Genomic DNA, 23,711 nt, shown 5'->3' with positions numbered 1-23,711 from the left:
ATAAAAAAATGGGAAAAGTTGTCTTTTGCCGAGATATTTCCCAGAGACTTCCCTACTATGCAGACTAAGGCCGTGAACAAGGTCTAAGACTAGACCGAAACGTTGGCCAGTGGCTTATTTTTGGATGGATACAAAAATGAAAAAAGATATATAATGAAAAAATGAAAAAAAACAAGCAACTTAAAAGCAGCTATAAAGTGCCGTGTTTTTTTTATATAAATTATATGCACCTTTACCACTGAGCACCGCCAACTAGCTACAGGAGTGCCGCTCAACCACCTTTTCTCAATATGTAAAATGACACCCCAAAACACATTGCCCAACTTCTCCTGAGTACGGAGATACCACATGTGTGACACTTTTTTGCAGCCTAGGTGGGCAAAGGGGGCCACATTCCAAAGAGCACCTTTCGGATTTCACCGGCCATTTTTTACAGATTTTGATTTCAAACTACTTACCACACATTTGGGCCCCTAGAATGCCAGGGCAATATAACTACCCCACAAGTGACCCCATTTTGGAAAGAAGACACCCCAAGGTATTCTGTGAGGGGCATGGCGAGTTCCTAGAATTTTTTATTTTTTGTCACAAGTTAGTGGAAAATGATGATTTTTTATTTTTTCTTACAAAGTCTCATATTCCACTAACTTGTGACAAAAAATAAAAACTTCTATGAACTCACTATGCCCATCAGCGAATACCTTGGGGTGTCTTCTTTCCAAAATGGGGTCACTTGTGGGGTAGTTATACTGCCCTGGCATTCTAGGGGCCCAAATGTGTGGTAAGAAGTTTGAAATCAAAATGTGTAAAAAATGACCGGTGAAATCCGAAAGGTGCTCTTTGGAATGTGGGCCCCTTTGCCCACCTAGGCTGCAAAAAAGTGTCACACATCTGGTATCTCCGTACTCAGGAGAAGTTGGGCAATGTGTTTTGGCGTGTCATTTTACATATACCCATGCTGGGTGAGAGAAATATCTTGGCAAAAGACAACTTTTCCCATTTTTTTATACAAAGTTGGCATTTGACCAAGATATTTATCTCACCCAGCATGGGTATATGTAAAATGACACCCCAAAACACATTGCCCAACTTCTCCTGAGTACGGAGATACTAGATGTGTGACACTTTTTTGCAGCCAAGGTGGGCAAAGGGGCCACATTCCAAAGAGCACCTTTCGGATTTCACCGGCCATTTTTTACACATTTTGATTTCAAACTACTTACCACACATTTGGGCCCCTAGAATGCCAGGGCAGTATAACTACCCCATAAGTGACCCCATTTTGGAAAGAAGACACCCCAAGGTATTCACTGATGGGCATAGTGAGTTCATAGACGTTTTAATTTTTTGTCACAAGTTAGTGGAATATGAGACTTTGTAAGAAAAAATAAAAATCATCATTTTCCACTAACTTGTGACAAAAAATAAAAAGTTCTATGAACTCACTATGCCCCTCACGGAATACCTTGGGGTGTCTACTTTCCGAAATGGGGTCAATTGTGGGTTTTTTCTACTGTCTGGCCATTGTAGAACCTCAGGAAACATGTCAGAGCTGCTTCAAAAAGCGGAAATTCACATTTTTGTACCATAGTTTGTAAACGCTATAACTTTTACCCAAACCATTTTTTTTTTACCCATTTTTTTTTTATCAAAGACATGTAGAACAATAAATTTAGAGAAAAATTTCTATATGGATGTCGTTTTTTTTTGCAAAATTTTACAACTGAAAGTGAAAAATGTAATTTTTTTGCAAAAAAATCGTTAAATTTCGATTAATAACAAAAAAAGTAAAAATGTCAGCAGCAATGAAATACCACCAAATGAAAGCTCTATTAGTGAGAAGAAAAGGAGGTAAAATTCATTTGGGTGGTAAGTTGCATGACCGAGCAATAAACGGTGAAAGTAGTGTAGGTCAGAAGTGTAAAAAGTGGTCTGGTCATTAAGGGTGTTTAAGCACTGGGGGCTGAGGTGGTTAAGGGGAACAAAGCACAACCTAAAAGGGCCCATTTTTCAAAACTGCCTAATTAAAAAAAAAAAGCAAAAAAAAAAAAAATCATGTTGCTCAGCTTTTATTATCTACATTTTTTTTTTTGGGAAGCTGTGATTGGTTGCTATGGCCAAATAAGCTTAATTTTCAAGGTTTTAATACATGAGTCTCAAAACGCACAAAAAAGCTGCATCCTAAGATCACCCCCAAAAAAGGGAAACAAAAAAGTAACCCAAGTGCTGCTTAAAGCCATCTATGAGTCATCGCGAATCATTTGACAGGCCCTTCCCGCATCTCGTCCACCCCCTCAATCTCTTGTCTGTGGTTTAACCCGACGACCTGCAAATTCCTTCCGGGAGGGTGTGGCCGCTGATGAGTGGGCGTGTTCTCGTAAGGCTGCACTGAGCCCCCTGTGTCGTCACGTGACAGTGTCAGTGGCCGCTCCAGCTGTAGGGGAGCAGGGGGAGCCGCTCTTCGCTGTGAGTACATGTTGCGGATACGGGGCAGGGTGTGCTGTGTGTGGCGGGCAATGGCTAGGAGGGCACTTCCCCATTTCTTGTGCTCAGTGGTGAGACCTGTGAGTTATTTCTGTGTGCACATGGTAAACCGCACACTGTACGGCTGTTTGTAGTCTTCCCTTAGTTCATGTAGATGCTTTCTCACAGCTGAGTGTTTGCTACAGTTGTAGCCAGTTCTGTGTGAGACTGTCAGCAGCTGGAAGCTCTCCCCTCTCCTGATAGTTTGCTGCCTGGTATAGGTTCAGATAAAGCTCTGTTCACATTCCCTGACAGCACTGATTGACCTGCTGTATGTGAAAGCAGCCCCTAGGGAGAGAATGATCTCATCAGTGGGAACGATCCCACTAGAAATGTGCCACTAAACTGGCCAACCAGGGGGTCAGGGTTATCCAGCTTTTAGAAAAATGCGTCTGCTTTCTTTAACAAACAGCACCACCCCTGTCCACAGGTTGTGAGCAGTATTGCAGCTCTATCCCATTGACTCCAATGGAGCTGAACTGCAATCTAAGGGCTCATGCACACAATTGTATGTATTTTGCGGTCTACAAAACATGGATCCACAAAAAAACAAACACGTCTGTGTTACTTCCGTTTTTTGCAGATCCATTGTGATAATTCCTGACCTTGTACGCAAAATGGACAACAATAGCACATGTTCTATTTTTATTTTTGCGGAACGGACTTGTGGACATACGGAATGCACATGGACTCATTTCTGTTTGTTTATTTGCAGCCCCGTTGAAATGAATGGTTCTGCAAATGGGCCGCAAAAAAACTGAGTGGACACGGATAAAAAAATCTGTTTGTGTACACGAGCCCTAAGGCACAGCCCACAGACAGGGCTGGCGCTGTTTTTGGAAGAATGCAGCCATGTTTCTTGGACAAACCCTTTAAACTGACTCCCTGGTCCATCAGAACAATGATTTGCCAAACTCAGCCGATCATACCGTACACATGGCATTTTGACCACATTTTTAACCTGGTTGAATGGTTTTTGGCAAAGAGAAGTCTGCTGTCGGCCATTGTGAACGCTTGTCGGCTGACACGGCTATCCAGCATGCCTGAACCCCCCCCCCCCCCCCAATCGCCATCTGGGAAGAGTTGGGACATACCCCACACGCATTAAAGGGTGTGGTTGTTTCGATACCAAAATTTTAATTCGGTTTCGATACCATAAAAAAGTATTGCGATACTCGATACCACGCGAAAAAAATAAAAACGCCCAAAAAAAGCAGAGTGCGTTCTGCATTTTATGGAACGTCCGGCCCATAATCCAACAGTCCTATCTTATTTTTTTGGGGGGGGACAAGGCGACAAAAAAAAAAAAAAGGCAAATCATGCAGTTTTTTTTTCTTTTTTTTTTTTTTCTTTTTTTTTTTTTTTCTGTTACAGCGTTCACCGCATAGGTGATTTTTTTTTTTTTAAACATTTTAATAATTTGGACTTTTCGGACGTGGCTATATGTAATATGTTTATTTATATATTTCATATGTAAAATTGGGAAAGGGGGTGATTTATACTTAATATTTAGTTTTTTTAAGTTTTACTGTTTATTTAATAACCATTTCCCCCCTTAGGGTCTAGAACCTGGGATCTTTTAATCCCTTGTCCTATTCACCCTAAGGCTCAATTCACACCTGAGCGTTTTACAGCGCGTTCCTACGCGCTGTAAAACGCTCAACAAGGAGAAACCAATGCTTCCCTATGGGAATGGTTCTCACCTGGGCGTTTTACAGCGCGTACGATCGCGCTGTAAAACGCCCGACGCTCACACAAGTACAGGAGCGTTTTTTTGGGCGCTTGTCGCGCGTTCCCGTACATAGACTTTCGGGAACGCGCGACACTGTGTGCACACTTGTCTCTGTATGCGCGCTTGTAAACGTCCGTACAATCGCGCATACAGAGCGCTCCTTTCAGAACGCTCAGGTGTGAATTGAGCCTAATAGAGCTCTATCAGGGTGAAGAGGACTTCACACTGTCCCTGCTGCCCTGTGCATAGTACACACAGCAGCAGGGAGATTACAATGGCAGCCAGGGCTTCAGTAGCGTCCTGGCTGCCATGGTAACCGATCGTTGCCCCAGGATTACACTGCTGGGGCTCTGATCAGACGCTGCCACTGCCACCAATGAGTAGGGGGGAGAGGGGACCCTGTGGCGATTGCCACCAGAGATTTTAATACTGGGGGGTTGAGGAGAAGGGCTGGCGCACTGCGCCACCAGTGATTTTAATACGGGGGGGCACACTGCGCCACCAATGATGATTAGCGTTTAATACAGGAGGCGGGTGCGGGCAGCAGAATCACATAGCCGTCACCCAGCGTCTAAGACAGGAAACTGCAATCAGGGGCAGTTAACCCCCGGGGTTAACTGCCGCTGATCGCAGCTTCCTTTCATAGAGGCTGGGCGAAGGCTATGTGATTCTGCACCCAGCCTCCTGTATTTGTAATAAACGTTCATTGCTGGCGCAGTGCACCCGCCCCTTTCTCTCCTCATTGGTGGCGCAGTGCACCCGCCCCTCCTCCGTCCCTTTCTCTCCTCATTGGTGGCAGCAGCGGCACAGGGGGAGGGAGAGAGTGACTCCTTCTCCCCTGTGCTGACTCCGTCCCCTGTGTTCCATGCTCTGTGATACTAGACTGGGCAGTAGCGCATCCCAGTATCGGAAAAAAGTGAAATCGAGGTCGACACCGGACAAAAGTATCGAAAATTCGATACCCGAAACAACCATATTAAAGGGGTTATCCAAATTGAAACTACTTTTAACAGACCCCATCAAAGTGGCGGACCCGTGGTGGGGTTCATACTTCCCTGGTCCCTGCCGCAGGTCCCAGTCTTTGGGAATGAACATCCTGTTGGGGGAGGGGGGGCACGTGACCACTGCAGCCATTCACTGGCCACAGCATGTGTCATCCATGTGGTACGTCCTAGGGTTGGAGGAGGGGGGGGGGGGCTGTGGCCACTGCGCCACCAATGAAGATAACTAAACCATTAATACAAATACAGGAGGTGGGTGCCGGCGGCAGAATCACATAGCCAACACCCGGCCTATATGACCGGGAGCTGCGTTTAGAGGCAATTAACCCCTCAGGTGCGGCTGAGACAACGGTCGGCCGCATTGTGGCCAATTCTTTTTCTATTTGATTGTTTGTACCAGTGATCCCACCAGCAAGATGCCAGACTAATGTGGCCAGTCAGGGGTTAAAAACTTATTCCATGGTCCTTGAGCTCAGTGGCGAATAATCGGCCAAACTTGACCGATCATTTCATAAACTTGCAGTTTTGGTCGTTAACGGCCATAAATTTCCAACATGGCAGAGTACATTTCTGTGCCAGCAACAGACACTTTCCCTGACTCTACTTAGGCTGAGTTCACACGAGCGTGTCCGGATGCGTTGCGGAAAACCCGCGCGAGTAGGTACCCAATTGCAGTCAGTTTTGACTGCGATTGCGTTCCGTTCAGTTCTTATCGCGCGGGTGCAATGCGTTTTGCACGCGCGTGATAAAAAACTGACTGTGGTACCCAGACCCGAACTTCTTCACTGAAGATCAGGTTTGGGTTCGGTGTAGATGTTATTATTTTCCCTTATAACATGGTTATAAGGGAAAATAATAGCTTTCTTTAATACAGAATGCTTAGTAGGTGGTCAATTGAGGGTTAAAAAATAATTAACTCACCGTCTCCTCTTGATCGCGTAGCTGCCGGTCTCTTCTTACTTCTTTAATCATGAGCTGCCGACTAAAGGACCTGTGGGGACGTCAGATCACATGGTCCATCACCGTGGTGATGGACCATGTGATTGGACCATGTGATCTGACGTCACCACAGGTCCTTTAGCCGGCAGCTCATGATTAAAGAAGTAAGAAGAGACCGGCAGCTACGCGATCAAGAGGAGACGGTGAGTTAATTATTTTTTAACCCTCAATTGACCACCTACTAAGCATTCTGTATTAAAGAATGCTATTATTTTCCCTTATAACCATGTTATAAGGGAAAATAATACGGTGAATAGACTGTCATCTTGGCAACCATGCGTGAAAATCGCACCGCATCCGCACTTGATTGCGGATGCTTGCGATTTTTACTCAGCGCCATTCACTTCTATGGGGCCTGCGTTGCGTGATAAACGCACTATATAGAGCATGCTGCGATTTTCACGCAACGCATAAGTGATGCGTGAAAATCACAGCTCATGTGCACAGCTCCATAGAAATGAATGGGTCCAGATTCAGTGCGGGTGCAATGCGTTCACCTCCCGCATTGCACCCGCGCGGAAATCTCGCCCGTGTGAACTCAGCCTTACGGTTGGCTCACTTTGAGACAGATGTTTACACTACAGTTGTGGTGCAGAACGGCACATCGATGGCCGTCTCCCCCTTGTGAGCAAATAAAAAGTGCCGAAACCCCGGCTGCACCATTTTGTGTCACATTTAGATAGGTTCTAGATGCAGACACTTTAGTAAATTTGGATTTAAAGTGTGAATGAAGTTCTGGTTCACACACTGCAGTTTTAATTTATTATTATTATTATTATTATTATTATTATTATTTATTTATTTTTGGCAGCTGAGCTGCAGTAACCCGGCACGGTCATTACACCGCAGATCTGATATTAATTACCTATCCTTAGAATAGGTTATCAATATTTATAACCTGGCAACCCCTTTAAATGGGTTATCTTATAATTACTCTAAAAAATGAAAATCAGACATCATATAGTACATGACAATCTCTTTCTATCAAAGCTAGAACCAGCTATCACAGCTCAGGGGGCGTGTCTCAGCACTCCCTATCACAGCTCAGGGGGCGTGTCTCAGCACTCCCTATCACAGCTCAGGGGGCGTGTCTCAGCACTCCCTATCACAGCTCAGGGGGCGTGTCTCAGCACTCCCTATCACAGCTCAGGGGGCGGTTGAAGGATGAAACGGAGCATGTGCGGCCATCTCAGAGACATGTGGACCGGCGCCCGGGGATCTCACTGCACTTACTATTATCCCTGGGGGCCGCTCCGTTCTCCTGCTATGCCCTCCGGTATCTCCGTTCCCTAAGTTATGGTAGGCGGAGTCTGCCCTTGTTCTTCTGTAGCGCTGGCCAATCGCATTGCAGAGCTCACAGCCTGGGAGAAAATAACCTCCCAGGCTGTGAGCTCTGCGCTGCGATTGGCCAGCGCTAGGGCAGACTCCGCCTACCATAACTTAGGGACTGGTATCTCCGCCTACTATAACTTAGTGAGCGGAGATACTGGAGGGCATAGCGGGAGAACGGAGCGGTGCCCAGGGATAATAGTAAGTGCAGTGAGATCCCCGGGCGCCGCTCTACATATCTGTATAGTTAGTTCATAGGGTAAGAATCGGTGAAAGGTCCTCTTTAAAGGGAGTCTTTCACCTAAAATCACCATTATAGAACACTAACATCAGGATCTCCATTACATTCCCCATATTAGAATGCTACCTTCCATATTGCTGTCCATCGCCGATTTTTCTCAGAAAAAACGCTTTTATTCAATATGATAATTAGCTTCTATAGGTGCCCAGGGGCAGTGTTCATGCGGCCGGTGCCCATGCCCCTCGGCTCTCTTCACGCCAAACCCCTCTGGCCCGCCCTAGGTTCTTCTGATTGCCTCCACCCTTCAGTGAGAAATCCCGCCCTGCACAGGCAGTGTACTATATTAACCCTTTCACTGCTTATTTATTTTGGCAGGGGGCTCAAATCACATTGTGTATATGTGAGTATGATTACTAAGAGTGGGGATGTGTTTGACAAAAAATGAGCGGACACCTACTTAGCAGCGTCAGGACGAAGGAATGGCAAAGGGGGAGAGATAATCCTGCGCCAACCCGTCCTTCTCTGGCTTCAGTACAGCCCTCTGATGTTTACGCCGGCTAGATCGGGATGTACGGGCCGGCGCATGCGCATTAAATGCTCTGGTGCCTCTGCCAATAATGGGTAATGCTGTGCGCAGGTGCGGAGATTCTGTTGAATAGCGCAGGCGCAGGATTTCTCACTGAAGGGAGGAGGTAATTAGAAGAACCTAGGGCGGGACAGAGGGGTGAAAGGGAGGAGGTTTGGTATTAAAAGCGCCGAGGGGCATGGTCGCTGGCCACATGAACCCTGCCCCTGGACACCTATAGAAGCTAATTATTATATTAAATAAAAGCGTTTTTCTTAGAAAATCGGCGATGGACAGCAATATGGAAGGTAGCATTCTAATATGGGGAATGTAATGGAGATCCTGATGTTAGTGTTCTATAATGGTGATTTTAGGTGAAAGACTCCCTTTTTAAAAACTGTAGATTTTTTTTTTTTTTGTGGGACATCCCCTTTAGGCCTCATGCACACGACCGTGGTGTGTTTTGCGGTCCGCAAATTGCGTATCCGCAAAACACGGATGGCGTCCATGCGCGTTCCGCAATTTGCGGAACAGCACGGCCAGCCTTTAATATAAATGCCTATTTTTGTCCGCAAAGCGCGGACAAGAATAGGACATGTTATATTTTTTTAGTGGGGCAAAGGATGCGGAAAGCACGCAGATCTTTTGCGGGCCCATTGATTTGAATGGGTCCGCACCCGAACGGCATAAACTGCGGCTCGGATGCTGACCCGAAAAACGGTCGTGTGCATGAGGCCTTGTACTATAAAACAGTGATAAGCATGGGGTACAATGGGTGATAAATCATCAGTTCTCACCTCTCCTGTCCCCTGTAATAGGCATTTTCATGCTGCTCCAAGGCTTTTAGTTACAATGCCTGAAACTGTGCTGCACCTGCTCAGTAGTAAGTCAGCATCTTTTGCAGCCCCATTGAAGTGAATGGGTCCGCATCTGAGCCGCCAAAACAGCGGCTCGGATGCGGACCAAAACAACGGCCGTGTGCATGAGGCCTTAAAAAAGCCATGTTGCTTCATTCATTCGTTCAGCCTATTAGTCTATTATCTAGAGACCAAAAGCCATGACGAGCAAACATAAGGCGAGGAGGCCAGGAGGATCCCAGCTTAATGGATGTTGACATGAGAAAATGTGCGGAGCGCTGCACTTCTGCTTCTTCTCATAATGCTGTCCTGTGCCTCTGTTTTTTCCGAATTATCAGGATATTTTAAGAATGCCAATCCCAGAAAATATTATCAGTGTCACTCCCCTGGTCATAAACCTTGCAGGGAATACAATTTTCTCACTGTTGCCCTACACGTCAGGAGAACGTAGGCTTCCGTATGTTGGACCAGGCTGTCACTGACGGGCACGGGGTTTTGTGCCATAATATAAATTATTTGCATAACCCGATAAAACTCTCTATTTGCATGCGTACCTTCAGGTGGTGGCAGTGGGTGTGAACTAATCTCCTGCCCTGTTAGGCCCTATTCAGACGTCAGTGATTCCATACTTACCAATGTTTAGGTTGGTAAAATCGGGGTATCCCAAACCCTGCCCCGGGGAACGCCCCAGATCTGCCAGAAACGTTATTGCAAGCCCTGCCCATTTTGGCCCTGAACTGGCAAAATTTGCCGCAACATGTTCTCTACGGACAGCACACATGCTCATTTTATTTTACGTTTTTAATGGGTGTAGTCACACATCCGTAATTTTTCTGTATGAAAACCAAGTGGGCGTGCGCCCATTTTGGTCCGTGTTGTGGACGCAGCACGCCCATTGAAGTCAACGGGTCTGTGTTTCACAGACCATTGGTAGGAGATGGTCTGAAAATTCTGAAAAATCTCCATATTCATCTGTATCTCCGTCCTCAGGACAGCGATAGAGATGAATGGTCCGGAGGAGCAGGGGAGAGGCGTCTCCCTTGCCCGTTCCTCTGATAGGCTATAGGCACTAGGCATGCATCCTATCAGAGGCCGTTGCAGGCGGCGCGATGACGTCATCCCGCCGCCTGAGCCGTACAGGGCAGGACACAGGCCGGAAGAGGCCTGCATCGCAGTGTCATGGAGGCATGTATAAGTGTTTATTGTTTTAATTATTTTTAGTACAGTATGGCAAGAAGGGGGGTGGGGCCCTATATACTGGCACTATGGAGGGGGGGGAAGCACTATGGGGACATCTAATTGGGGACCCTATATACTGGCACATTATGGGGGGCACTATGGAGAAGGGGGGGGGAGAACTATGGGGGCATTTAATACTGGCACCCATTTTGGTGCCACTATGGGGAAGGGGGGAGAGAAGCATTATGGGGGCATCTATGTGGGGCAGTCTATAGGGGCATTTTATACTGCCACATAAGGAAGGGGACGGGGGAGGAGCACTATGGGGGCATCTTCTGGGGGCACTATATAGGAGTATTTTATACTGGCACAAATTATAGGGGCACTATGGGCACCTTAGCTCAACTGGGGGCACTAAGTGTTTTTTGTAGTGGCACACAGTACGGGTCATTGGATCACATGAGGGCATTCTAGGGACATTGACTGGGGGCACTAAGAGGAGTTATTATTATTTATTTTTTTTACTGCCACACAACGGAGCATTTTTTTTTTTTTTGTACTGGGGCACATTATTAGGGTCTTTATTACAACTGGGGGACTATGGGAGCATTATTACTTCTGGGACACAATTACTGTTGGGGGCACTGTAGGAGCACTATTACTACTAAGTGCACCCTGGCACAGAATCATTACTATTGTTGGGATTTTGGGGAGCACTATTACTGTGGGGGCGCCCTGGCACAGTATCAGCTTAGCACAGTTATTTTTGGGGAACATTATGCTTACACTATTAGTGTCGGGGCACTATTTGCTGGCTACAGTTATTTTTTAGGGCATTGTGTTTCAATAATTTTTGAAGGGGGTGCTATCTGTGTGTAACTAGTATTTTCAGGGGGTTTATCTGTTTCTACAGCATAGTTTCGGGGGGCACAGCGTCTCAGTATTGGGGGTGCATAATGGGATGTTGAGAAGGTGGGAGGAAAAGTAGGAAACTAAGATGTCGGTCTGTCAAACTCTGCAGAGATGAGAGATGGCTGAAAGAAATCATCATGGTGGTCTGGTCTGAATGGAGAAGATGAAGAAAGAGAACATCTACATCAAAGGAGACGTCACTGGATGTAAGAGGTATGGGTGCGATATATGTTGTGGGGCTTGAAGGTGGGCAGGGACACGGGCCCCATAATCTCCTATTTCCCGGGAAGTGCCTCTCCCGAGACCAGGCTCTGGATCTGCCACTGACCGATACTCTAGTGTTATTTAATGCTACTTAGCGGTATATACTCCAGCTGTGGTGAAACTACGACTCTCAGCATGCTCCATTCATTTCTATAAAGTTCTGAGAACAGCCAGGCAAGTGTACATCTTGGAAGTCGTAGTTTTACCACAGCTGGAGTGCCGGAGGTTAGCCATCACAGGCTTAAGGGATAACATATCAGTGGGGGTCCTACCTCTGGGACCCCCACTGATCACGAGCACATGGGCCCCATACCTCCTGCAGCTCCTCTGCAATGATTGGAGATCCATTCATTTCTATGGGAGTTCCGGAGATGGCAGAGTTCAGAGCTTCACTATCTCCGGAACTCCCATAAAAATCAATGGAGCGGCTGCACACGTCCATCCGGCTACTCAATTAATTTCGGGTGCTCCAAGGAGTATGGGTGTCCCATTCTTGTGATAGGTGAGGGTCCCTGCAATAGTATTCTACTGATGTAATAGCTACCCCCTATTCTGCACATAGGAAATAACCTCACACAACCGGAATACCCCTTTAAGAGTCACTCACTGTACACCCTTAGAAACATAGAACCATAGAATGTGTCGGCAGATAAGAACCATTTGGCCCATCTAGTCTGCCCAATATACTGAATACTATGGATAGCCCCCGGCCCTATCTTATATGAAGGATGGCCTTATGCCTATCCCATGCATGCTTAAACTCCTTCACTGTATTTGCAGCTACCACTTCTGCAGGAAGGCTATTCCATGCATCCACTACTCTCTCAGTAAAGTAATACTTCCTTATATTACTTTTAAACCTTTGCCCCTCTAATTTAAAACTGTGTCCTCTTGTGGTAGTTTTTCTTCTTTTAAATATGCTCTCTTCCTTTACCGAGTTGATTCCCTTTATGTATTTAAAAGTTTCTATCATATCCCCTCTGTCTCTTCTTTCTTCCAAGCTATACATATTAAGGTCCTTTAACCTTTCCTGGTAAGTTTTATCCTGCAATCCATGTACTAGTTTAGTAGCTCTTCTCTGAACTCTCTCTAGAGTATCTATATCCTTCTGGAGATATGGCCTCCAGTACTGCGCACAATACTCCAAGTGAGGTCTCACCAGTGTTCTGTACAGCGGCATAAGCACTTCACTCTTTCTACTACTTATACCTCTCCCTATACATCCAAGCATTCTGCTGGCATTTCGTGCTGCTCTATTACATTGTCTTCCCACCTTTAAGTCTTCTGAAATAATTACTCCTAAATCCCTTTCCTCAGATACTGAGGTCAGGACTGTGTCAAATATTCTATATTCTGCCCTTGGGTTTTTACGCCCCAGGTGCATTATCTTGCACTTATCCACATTAAATTTCAGTTTCCAGAGTTCTGACCATTCTTCTAGTTTTCCTAAATCCTTTTCCATTTGGCGTTTCCCTCCAGGAACATCAACCCTGTTACATATCTTTGTGTCATCAGCAAAAAGACAAACCTTACCAGCGAGGCCTTTTGCAATATCACTTATGAAGATATTAAACAAAATCGGTCCCAGTACAGATCCCTGTGGAACCCCACTGGTAACATTACCTTGTTTTGAATGTTCTCCATTGACTACAACCCTCTGTTGTCTGTCACTCAGCCACTGCCTAATCCACTCAACAATATGGGAGTCCATGCTCAATGACTGCAGTTTATTGATAAGTCTTCTATGTGGGACAGTGTCAAAAGCCTTACTAAAATCTAGATATGCGATGTCTACTGCACCTCCACCGTCTATTATTTTATTCACCCAGTCAAAAAAATCTATAAGATTTGTTTGACATGATCTCCCTGAAGTAAACCCATGTTGTTTTTCATCTTGCAATCCATGGGATTTTAGATGTTCCACAATCCTATCCTTTAATAGGGTTTCCATTAATTTGCCTACTATTGATGTCAGACTCACTGGTCTATAGTTGCTCGATTCCTCCCTACTACCTTTCTTGTGAATGGGCACGACATTTGCCAATTTCCAATCTTCCGGGACGACTCCTGTTACTAATGATTGGTTAAATAAATCTGTTAACGGTTTTGCCAGCTCACCACTAAGCTCTTTTAATAATTTTGGGTGTATCTCATCAGGCCCCTGTGACTTATCTGTCTTCACCTTAGACAGCAAACTTAGAACATCTTCCTCTGTAAAGATACATGCATCAAACGATTTAATAGTCATTCTTTCTAGTGGAGGTCCTTCTCCTCTTTCTTTTGTAAAAACTGAACAGAAGTATTCATTAATTAACCCTTCATCTTATCAGAGGTGGTTATGTAAGCGCTATACATAATCATAAGAACACCTGGTATTTGCTATATGGCTCCCACCATATGAATACAATTGCAGAACTTTCCACTATTTTATGACTGATGCACATAAAACCACAAAAGTCGGTTTCATGTGCAAAATTATAGAAGTTAAAGAGTGACTCCATAAAAAACGCCAACACTTGAGAAATTGAGCTATGTAACACACACACACACACACACACACTTTCCCATTCTTGAAGAGTACCATAATACCTTTACATGGAGCCCTGCTGTTTTCTTCTAGGCCAGTCCTGGATGACATGACATTAGAGCGGCTCTGTCTTGTGTGTGCGTGCCATCAATCCTCTGCTGGCATTAGGGCTGGTACTGGGCATTAGTGGGTTTCCAGCCTATTGATTAGATTGCATGCAAATTCTCTGTTCTGTGATTGCAAGAAGTTCTGCAGTGATAGATTTCTTTGTGTTAGGCCTCATACACACAACCGTATTTTTGTCCACATCTGATCCCCATTTTTTTGTGCATCAGATGTGGACCCATTCATTTCAGTGGGGCCACCATAGATACGGGCAGTACACTCTGTACTGTCTGCATCTGTATCTCCATTCTGTGGCCCTGCAAAAAAAGTTAGAACACGTTCTATTCTTGTCCATTTTGCGGAAAATGATAGGACATTTCTATAGGGGCTAATAAAAAATGCCAGCATGCACAAGGCCGGGTCTTGCAAAACAGATCCAGTCACGTGCTTGAGGCCGTTATCGTGTACCACCAACATGAGTAACCTACTTGTACATACTACTATGGTAGGTAGCATATTGTATGAAATCACATTGTGGGCTATATGGAATAACTGAGTGTTGAAAAAACTTTTCATATATCATAGAGACATGTCTAAAATTTTGATTGGTGGGGGTCCGAGTGCAGAAACCCCCACCGATCACTAGAACGAGGAGAGAGTAGCGCTTGCGTTTCGCGCTCTCTTTCCACACTGCAGGAGAGGAAGTGAGACAGATTCCGTAGAAAGTAGGGCTGTGGAGTCGGTAAGCCAAAGCTCTGACGCCAACTCCTGCATTTTATTACACTTTGACTCCTGTTCCCTCATAAATGGCCAATCATTTAGTAATTTACTGTAGTGAAAGGGTAATATTGGGCTATTTCTTATCATGTAAGTAATCAAGCTACTTAGAACTTAAAGGGCATCTGTCAGCAGATTTGCACCTATGAAACTGGCTGACCTGTTGCATGTGCACTTAGCGGCTGAAGGCATCTGTCATGGTCCCATGTTCATTTGTGCCCACATTGCTGAGAAAAATGATGTGAGCCTCTAAGAGCAATGGGGGCGTTGCTGTTACACCTAGAGGCTCAGGTTTCTCTGCAGCTGCCACGCCCTCAGCACTTTGACGTGCCCGCATTGCTGAGAAAAATTATGTTTTACACCTAGAGGCTCTTATCTGCAACTGTCGCACCCTCTGCACTCGGATGTGGCCAGGGATGTGTGATCACATTTACACTGCCTGGCCCTGTCAAAGTGCAGAGGGCGTGGCAGCTGCAGAGAAACCTGAGCCTCTAGGTGTAACGGCAACGCCCCCATTGCTCTTAGAGGCTCATTTGCATATATTGAAACATAATTTTTCTCAGCAATGTGGGCACATATGAACATGGGACCAACACAGATGTCTTCAACTGCCAGGCGCACATGTAACAGGTCAGCCAGTTTCATAGGTACAAATCTGCTGACAGATGCGCTTTAAAGGAATTCTGTCACGTTGAACATGGTGTTTTGAGCTGCAGGAGGAACTGAGCAGATTGATATAGACATTTTCTAAATTCCTGTAAGTAAATAAATATGCAATGCACTATGCATGTAATAACTGAAAAACTCTGTTCTACACTTAATTGAAAAATCTGGGAATTTGTCCTCGGAAAAAGTTTAGAAATGCTCTATATGTACATGTCCTGGGAATGCAGAGAATCATGTGCAAGTCTAAATGGGAATAAAATAAACTTTCCATTCCATCCACCATGACGGCCACAAGTGAGAGATGACCCTTGACCTCTGTAGGGGCGGGAATACACAGAGAGAGAGTTAAAACCGCCCCTCCTCCCTCAGTGTTTTCCTGTCCCTACGGGATCAGCATACAAAGAGGCCTCCCGGTTAAGGCCCCTTTCACACGGGCGAGTATTCCGCGCGGATGCGATGCGCGAGGTGAACGCATTGCACCCGCACTGAATACCGACCCATTAATTTCTATGGGGCTGTGCACACGAGCGGTGATTTTCACGCATCACTTCTGCGTTGCGTGAAAATCGCAGCATGCTCTATATTCTGCGTTTTTCACGCAACGCAGGTCCCATAGAAGAGAATGGGGTTGCGTGAAAATCGCAAGCATCCGCAAGCAAGTGCGGATGCGGTGCGATTTTCACGCACGGTTGCTAGGAGACGATCGTGATGGAGACCCGATCATTATTATTTTCCCTTATAACATGGTTATAAGGGAAAATAATAGCATTCTGAATACAGAATGCAAAGTAAAATAGCGCTGGAGGGGTTAAAAAAAAAATAAAAAAAATAATTTAACTCACCTTAATCCACTTGCTCGCGTAGCCCAGCATCTCCTTGTGTCTCCTTTGTTGAAGGACCTATGGTGAGCATTAAATACAGTTACAGAACCTTTGATGACGTGATGACCGGAGTGACGTCATCAAAGGTCCTTTACCCAGGTCCTAAAGAAAGAATACAGAAGCAGATGCCGGCTGCGCTATCAAGTGGACTAAGGTGAGTTAAACATTTTTTTTATTTTTTTTTTAACCCCTCCACCGCTATTTTCTTCACAGACGCCCCTCCTCCTCAGTGGTTCTACCTTCTATAGACACTTCTGACAGGTTTAATCTATAGTGTCTAATCTTTCCTTTGGACGCAAAGTCCTTCAGGCTGTGGGCCCCCCCTAATTTTTCACTCTCTGGGATATCTCCTGGTGCCGTCATAGGACGAAGGGATAAATGATCATTAAGTACCGGTAATGTTGTTTTCCGGAGTCCATGACAGCACCACTTTAATTCCCCCCCCTGTTTCCTTTCCACCTTACTCTTCCATTCTGTTCTTTTTTGGTGTTGGATCCTGCATCACTGGGTGTGCAAAAAAAACAAAAAAAATATATATAATACTAAACTCGGATAATGACCGAAACCATGAGAATGGAGCTGGTCCGGATGTACTGAAGATGTCAATTGTCTTGTCTATAAAAACCACTGAGGAGGAGGGGCGTCTGAAGATTTATACCTGTGGGTTTCCTGTCCTGGGAGGTGGATCCCTCTCTCCTGGTGATGTCATGCACTCCGGAAAACAACATTACCGGTACGTAATGATCTTTTTTTTTTTTTTTTTTTTTTTTTTTTTTTTTACCTTCATCCCCCTCAGTCTTCCAGCCGAAGGGGCTAAGGCTAGGCAGCGGGGGCAACGAGGATGCTCTCTCTGGCCTCTGCTGGAGCCCTGCGTTCCTTTCACCAACTGTTACGGTTTTCCTTACACTCTGAGTCGGAAGCAGGCCGCCGATGCCGGGACCACGTGGGAGGCGCTCGCAGTCTGTTGCCGGCTGCGCTATAACATCCCTTACGTCCTGCATGCGGGGGGAGGGGCGGAGCTTTGCGCATCAGAGCGCTTTCTGATTATGTCCGACACCAGCGGACTCCTGCAGCTCAGAAACGCGTCTCCCCTCCCATGTCTGCAACTGAAGCTCCTGCATCCCGTCAGGAGGGCCCTGACCCTTCTCTGGCGGCACCTTCTGTGAGTTCCCCTGTGGGGAGTATAGATCTTATACTTGTATATTTTCTATGTGGTACCTAGATCTAATAGCTGATATTTGGTTGCTCTTTCTCTGTTCCATAGGGTGCAAAGGAAGCCAAATCTAAAACCAGGTGTCTAAAGTGCGCTACATGCGCCAAGAGACTTCCTGATGGCTACAAAAATAAATTATGCGAAGTCTGCATCTGACGTTTTAAAGGAGGAGCAACCATCTATCTTTTCTAAAATAAAAACATTAATTCAGGAAGAAATGAAAACTTCCCTAGCCTCCCTGAGAGCCCCTAGTCCCTCTATTCCGCCACCAAAGAAACCTAGATTATCCGCTCCATCCTCCTCTGATTCAGAAGACCTTGAGGAGTATGCCTCCGCCTCTAGACCGATTTTTGAAGACCTTGTCTCAGAGGGAGAGATTGTTTGAAGATGAGAAAACGTATTTTGTTTCCTCAGATCAGATGGAGGAACTACTTAGGGCCAATAGATCTACCATGGGTATCGAAGATGTTCCTAAGCCCCGTGCAGTCCAAGATGAAATGTTTGGGAGATTACGCACCAAGAGAACTAAGGTTTTTCTCATTAACAAGAATGTTAAGGACATGATCCTAGACGAATGGATGGAATCTGAGAAGAGACTAGGGGTATCCAGGGAGTTCAGGAATAGGCTACGATTTGATCTTGCAGAATGTAAGATCTTTGACGAGATCCCCAAGATTGACATTCAGGTGGTGAAATTAGTTTTAAAAAAAACTGCCTTACCATTTGAGGACTCATCACAATAATACGATCCGATGGAGCGTATAGCGGACTCCCTCTTGAGGAAAGCTTGGGAAGCATCCATGTTTGGTGTAAAAACCAATATTGCTGCCACATCCGTTGCCAGGGCAATGTATTTCTGGTTGTCTGAATTGGACAAACATTTTAAAAAGCAAAACCCCTAGAGAGAATATCATTAATTCCATTCCCTTATTAAAATCCTCCTCAGCTGAATCGGTACGGTTTGCCGCCAAAGATGCAGCTCTCTCAAATGCTTGCAGAAGGGCTTTGTGGATCAAAGCCTGGTCTGGGGATAAAGCCTCTAAAGCCAAATTATGTTCTATTGCCTTTTCGGGAGAATTCGTATTCAGGCCTGTGTTAGATAAAATATTGGAGAAGGCCGCCGATAAAAACAGGGGGTTCCCTGAAGAGAGAGAGGCTAAAAAGAGATCCTTTTGGCCCTATTCCTCGCAGCCTAGATCTTACAGGGGGAAGGGTAAAATGGGACGTTGGAGTCAAAGGTAGAGGTTTACTCCTCAATCCCCAAAATAAGCAGAGTAGCAAACAATGATGCCAGAGTGGGAGGAAGATTGAAGAGATTTCTAGATCAGTGGGAACTCATTATGTCAAATCCATGGACTTTAAACATCATAGCCCAGGGATACGAAATAGAATTCTCTTCAACCCCTCCAAAGAAATTTCTGATCACGGCCCACAACCTGGGAGTCCAGGCAAAAATCTGGCAGGGACTACTGGATCTAATCAATTCAGGTGTCATCATAAAAGTTCCAGACCCCGGAAAAGGGAAAGGGTTCTACTCGAGACTCTTTTTAGTAAAAAAAAAACAGACAGAACTTACTGTACGATAATAAATCTAAAACCTTTAAACAGATCAATATTGTACAGAAAGTTCAAGATGGTGTCAGTCTCCTCTACAGTTCCCCTGATCCTAAAAGGTGCCTTTATGACGTCAATAGACTTAAAGGACGCCTATTATCATATACCGATACATTTAGAGTTTTCAAAAGTATCTAAGGTTTGCAATAAGAGATCCAAAGGGTTCCCTCCACCATTTTCAGTAGGTGGCTTCTTCTTCCGGCATGTCATCGGCACCAAGGATTTTCATCAAACTTGTGGTGGAAATGATAGCCTTCCTATGCAGAAAAGGAGCAAATGTCGTTCCTTATCTGGATGATTTACTAGTAATTGGCGACTCGGAAGAAGAAGCCTCCAGGGTCACAGAGGACTTTATAAACGTCCTATCGGATCTCGATTGGTTAATAAATTTTAAAAAATCAGTACTCATCCCATCCACGAATTTAAGATTCTTAGACGTTATGTTAGATTCTATATTCCAGAAAACCTCTATTCCCCAGGACAAAGCAAAGTCCCTCAAAGAGAAGGTAAAGAAGTTCCAGAGACTCCTCAGATGCTCTATTCGGAACGCGATGAGTATTTTGGGTCTCCTGACCTCTTGCATAATATCAGTCCCATGGAGTCAATCCCACACCAGAATTATGCAAGCGTGGATCTTACAGAATTAAGACAGGAGACAATCATCCCTAGACAAACTAATCACTATTCCACTTTCAGTCAAAATAGACCTAAACTAGTGGAGGGAAGAGGAGAATCTTCAGGGCACAAGCTGGATCAAAATTCCAGAAATTCAGATAATGACCAATGTAGAGTTGTTGCAATACCAAATTTTTGATTCGGTTTCGATACCATAAAAAAGTATTGCGATACTCGATACCACGCGAAAAAATAAACCAAAAAAGCCACGTGCATTCCACATTTTAAATAAAGGCGAATCGCGCCGTTTTTATTTATTTTTTCTGTATCGGCGTTCACTGCATAGATTTTTTTTTTTATATTTTAATAGTTTGGACTTTTCTGACGTGGCGATATGTAATATGTTTATTTATTGTTTATAAATTTTATATGTGAAATTGGGAAAGGGGGTGATTCATACTTAATATTTTTTTTTTTGTTTTTTTGTTTTTTTACACTTTTTATTTAATAACTATTTCCCCCCCTTAGGGGCCAGAACCTGTTGTGTTTTTTTTTTATTTTTTTTTCTCCCCCATCCCTTGTCCTATTCACCCTGATAGAGCTCTATTAGGGTGAATAGGACTTCACACTGTCCCTGCTGCCCTGTGCTCTGTGCACACAGCATAAGGGATGTTACCATGGCAGCCAGGGCTTCAGTAGCATCCTGGCTGCCATGGTAACCGATCGGAGCCCCAGGATTACACTGCTGGGGCTCCGATCAGAAGCTGCCACTGCCACCAATGAAGAGGAGCGGAGGGGACCCTGTGGCCACTGCTACCAATGATTTTAATACTGGGGGGTTGCGAGGGGCGGGCGCACTGTGCCACCAATGATTTTAATGGGGTGGGGGGTTGAGGGGGGGGAGGGCGCACTGTGCCACCAATGATTACCCCTTAATACAGGAGGCGGGTACAATTCAATGCCATCAGTATCATGCTCTTTGGAACATCTGGTTATACAGCATACCTCTATTGGGTGTTTATTATATAGAGGGTAGTAGTCTTTTCCTCTGCCCCTTGTATTACCATTGTGGGCCTTATATGGCTATCGTTTCGCGATTTCCAACCACTTCTCCATATACTTACCTATTTTCCTGTGTCTGGATGGCATTGCTATGTGGCTACATAGGTTTTGCTGTAAGCCTGAGGTTTAAGTTTTCATCCTCTTGATCTGAGACTAAGTCCCTGCGCATCCACTGGCTGCGCAGGAGGTACCAGTACGGACTCAAAGATTGTAACCGGGCTAAGTCCCGGCGCATCTGCAAACAGCGCATGTTATGTGCACTAGATAGCAAACTAAGGAGATAAACTCCGGAGTTCTCACACAGCCTCAGTGGGTCCATTATCACTGGTTACTAAGTTCAGGCGCAGCGGCGCCCCGCGCAGATCATCATGAAAGACAGACTCAGAGGCATTGTGATTGGAGGTGAGGTGGCTTGTATGCCCCTTGGGGTTGTGTGGATTGGTTGTCCATGTTAAGTATACACACCCATTGTTATGATGTCTGCAATTCCATGCACTGCGCCACCAATGATACTTACCCCTTAATACAGGAGGCGGGTACTGGCAGATCAGCGGCAGTTAACCCCTCAGGTGCCGCACCTGAGGGGTTAACTGCAGCTGATCGCAGCTCCCTGTCAGGGGCAGGGTGCCGGCAATGCGATTCTGCTGCCGGCACCTGCCTCCTGTATTATGTGTTAAAGACGTGAGTCCAGACTAAGTATTAGGCTACACAGAGCGGCGCCCAGAGATATCCCTGCACTTACTATTATTCCTGGGCGCCACTCCGTTCGCCCGTTGTGCCCCATTACTGTCTCCTCTCCTGCTCCACATGCTAATTACTATCGGAGCAATGGGGAGGAGACATCAGCTTCTCTAGTGGGCGTTCCTTCTCCCTGGCTGTAGCGCTGTCCAATCGCAGCGCAGGGAGAAGGAACGCCCACTAGAGAAGCTGATGTCTCCTCCCCATTGCTCCGATAGTAATTAACATATGGAGCAGCAGAGGAGACAGTAATGCGGCACTGCGGGCGAACGGAGCTGCGCCCAGGAATAATGGTAAGTGCAGGGATATATCTGGGCGCCGCTCTGTGTAGGAAAAGTCCTATCATTGGTGGCTCAGTGCGCCCGCCCCTCCTCCGCCCCTCTCTCCGTTCATTGGTGGCAGCAGCAGCACAGGGGGGAGGGAGAGACTGCTTCCTTCTCCCCTGTGCTGCTGAGGGAACATGAGCGCGCTGACAGCAGCACGCTCATGATCTGTGATACTAGACTGCGCAGCAGCGCAGCCCAGTATCGAAAAAATGGAAATCGCGGTATCGTATCGATACCGGGACAAAAGTATCGATTTGGTATTGAAATTTCGCAACAACTCTAGACCAATGCCAGCGCTTCAAGTTGGGGGGCAAAAATAGGAACTCATTACTTCCAGGGAGATTGGTCAGAGGTCATGAAGAACAAATCCTCAAACTACAGAGAACTGTATGCAGTTCTTATGGCCCTTACAAAAGCTCAGTATCTTTTAAAAAAAAACATCTGAAATTTTGCAGATCTAGCATTTGGCCAAAAAGTACTGCAGGCGGTAACCCACCCTATGTAAATATCTGTTAGTTCTCACTTGTGGCCTTCATGGTGGATGGAATGGAAAGCTGTAATTAGACTTGCCAGTAATTCTGTTTCCTTGAATCTACCATGACTGCCTGTATATATTCATTTCCCCCAAAAAATGGGATATGTTGACAAGGTCGATATATCCTACTTATTGGGTATGACGTAATACTTGGGGGGGAGGGGAAACAAACAAACAAACGCTCAGTTGTTCCACCGGCCTTGGTAATTTACAAACACGGAGGGAGGTGGGGGGGTTTTAATCTCTCTACCTCTCTATCTCTCTCTCTATCTCTCTCTCTCTATCTCTCTCTCTATCTCTCTCTCTATCTCTCTCTCTATCTCTCTCTCTATCTCTCTCTCTCTCTCTCTCTCTCTCTCTCTCTCTCTCTCTCTCTCTCTCTCTCTCTCTATCTATTCCTGCCTCTACAGAGGTCAAGGGTCATCTCTCACTTGTGGCCGTCATGGTGGATTCAAGGAAATGGAATTACCGGTAAGTCTAATTACGGCTTTTAAAGTGCTTACCATAAAGGGTTGTCTGGGAATAAAAAAAACTTTTCCCATGCGCCCACTGCCTGCCTCCGCTATAGAAAGATTCATACTTACGGTACCTGCTACCCACAGGATCGGTCCTGCGCACTGGCTCCATTGGTTCTCTTTCTGGTCCGCAGCTTATATACTTCCTCCTGGGCTTGGGCATGATCATCTGCTCCGCTGCAGCCAATAATTGGATTCAGCGGTGACCTGTCCACAAGAGATGTATAACCACTGAAGTCAGTCATTGGCTGCAGCAGAGCAGATGATCATGCCTGTGCTGTGGAGGAAGTAAACAAGCCGCGGAAGATGGACACTGGGGAGCCAGAGGGCCAGAGCAGTAAGGGCTCATTCAGACGGCCGTGTGTCTTTTGTGTTTTTTTCTTTTTGCGGACAGCTCGGCATGTCCGCAAAAAAAATGGATTGCATTCCGCATTTTTGTGAACCCTTAGACTTCAGTGGGGCCACGTCCTGATTTTCACTGACAAGTATGGGACATGTTTTATTTGTTTTGCGGGGCTGTGGAACAGAAGAAGAT

General features: G+C 45.5%; 1 protein-coding gene across 2 annotated transcripts in view; it reads left to right on the top strand.

Moving 5' to 3' along the window:
- The first annotated feature begins 2,357 nt into the window (after positions 1–2,357).
- The window catches only part of SNX10 (sorting nexin 10), a 53,675-nt gene continuing 32,321 nt past the window's right edge, over positions 2,358–23,711 (top strand). Inside the window, exon 1 of one of the 2 annotated variants that reach the window (XM_040433606.1) lies at positions 2,358–2,466. The gene's annotated coding sequence lies outside the window, so the exon portion shown is untranslated. Of the gene's footprint in view, positions 2,467–22,113; positions 22,126–23,711 lie in introns of those variants that run through there. The other variant, XM_040433608.1, reaches the window with a different exon arrangement.

The sequence above is a fragment of the Bufo bufo genome, chromosome 5, assembly GCF_905171765.1.
Source record: "Bufo bufo chromosome 5, aBufBuf1.1, whole genome shotgun sequence".
Lineage (NCBI taxonomy): Eukaryota > Metazoa > Chordata > Amphibia > Anura > Bufonidae > Bufo > Bufo bufo.
Note: the sequence above shows the minus strand (reverse complement) of the source record. Positions and strands in the feature narration are given on the sequence as shown.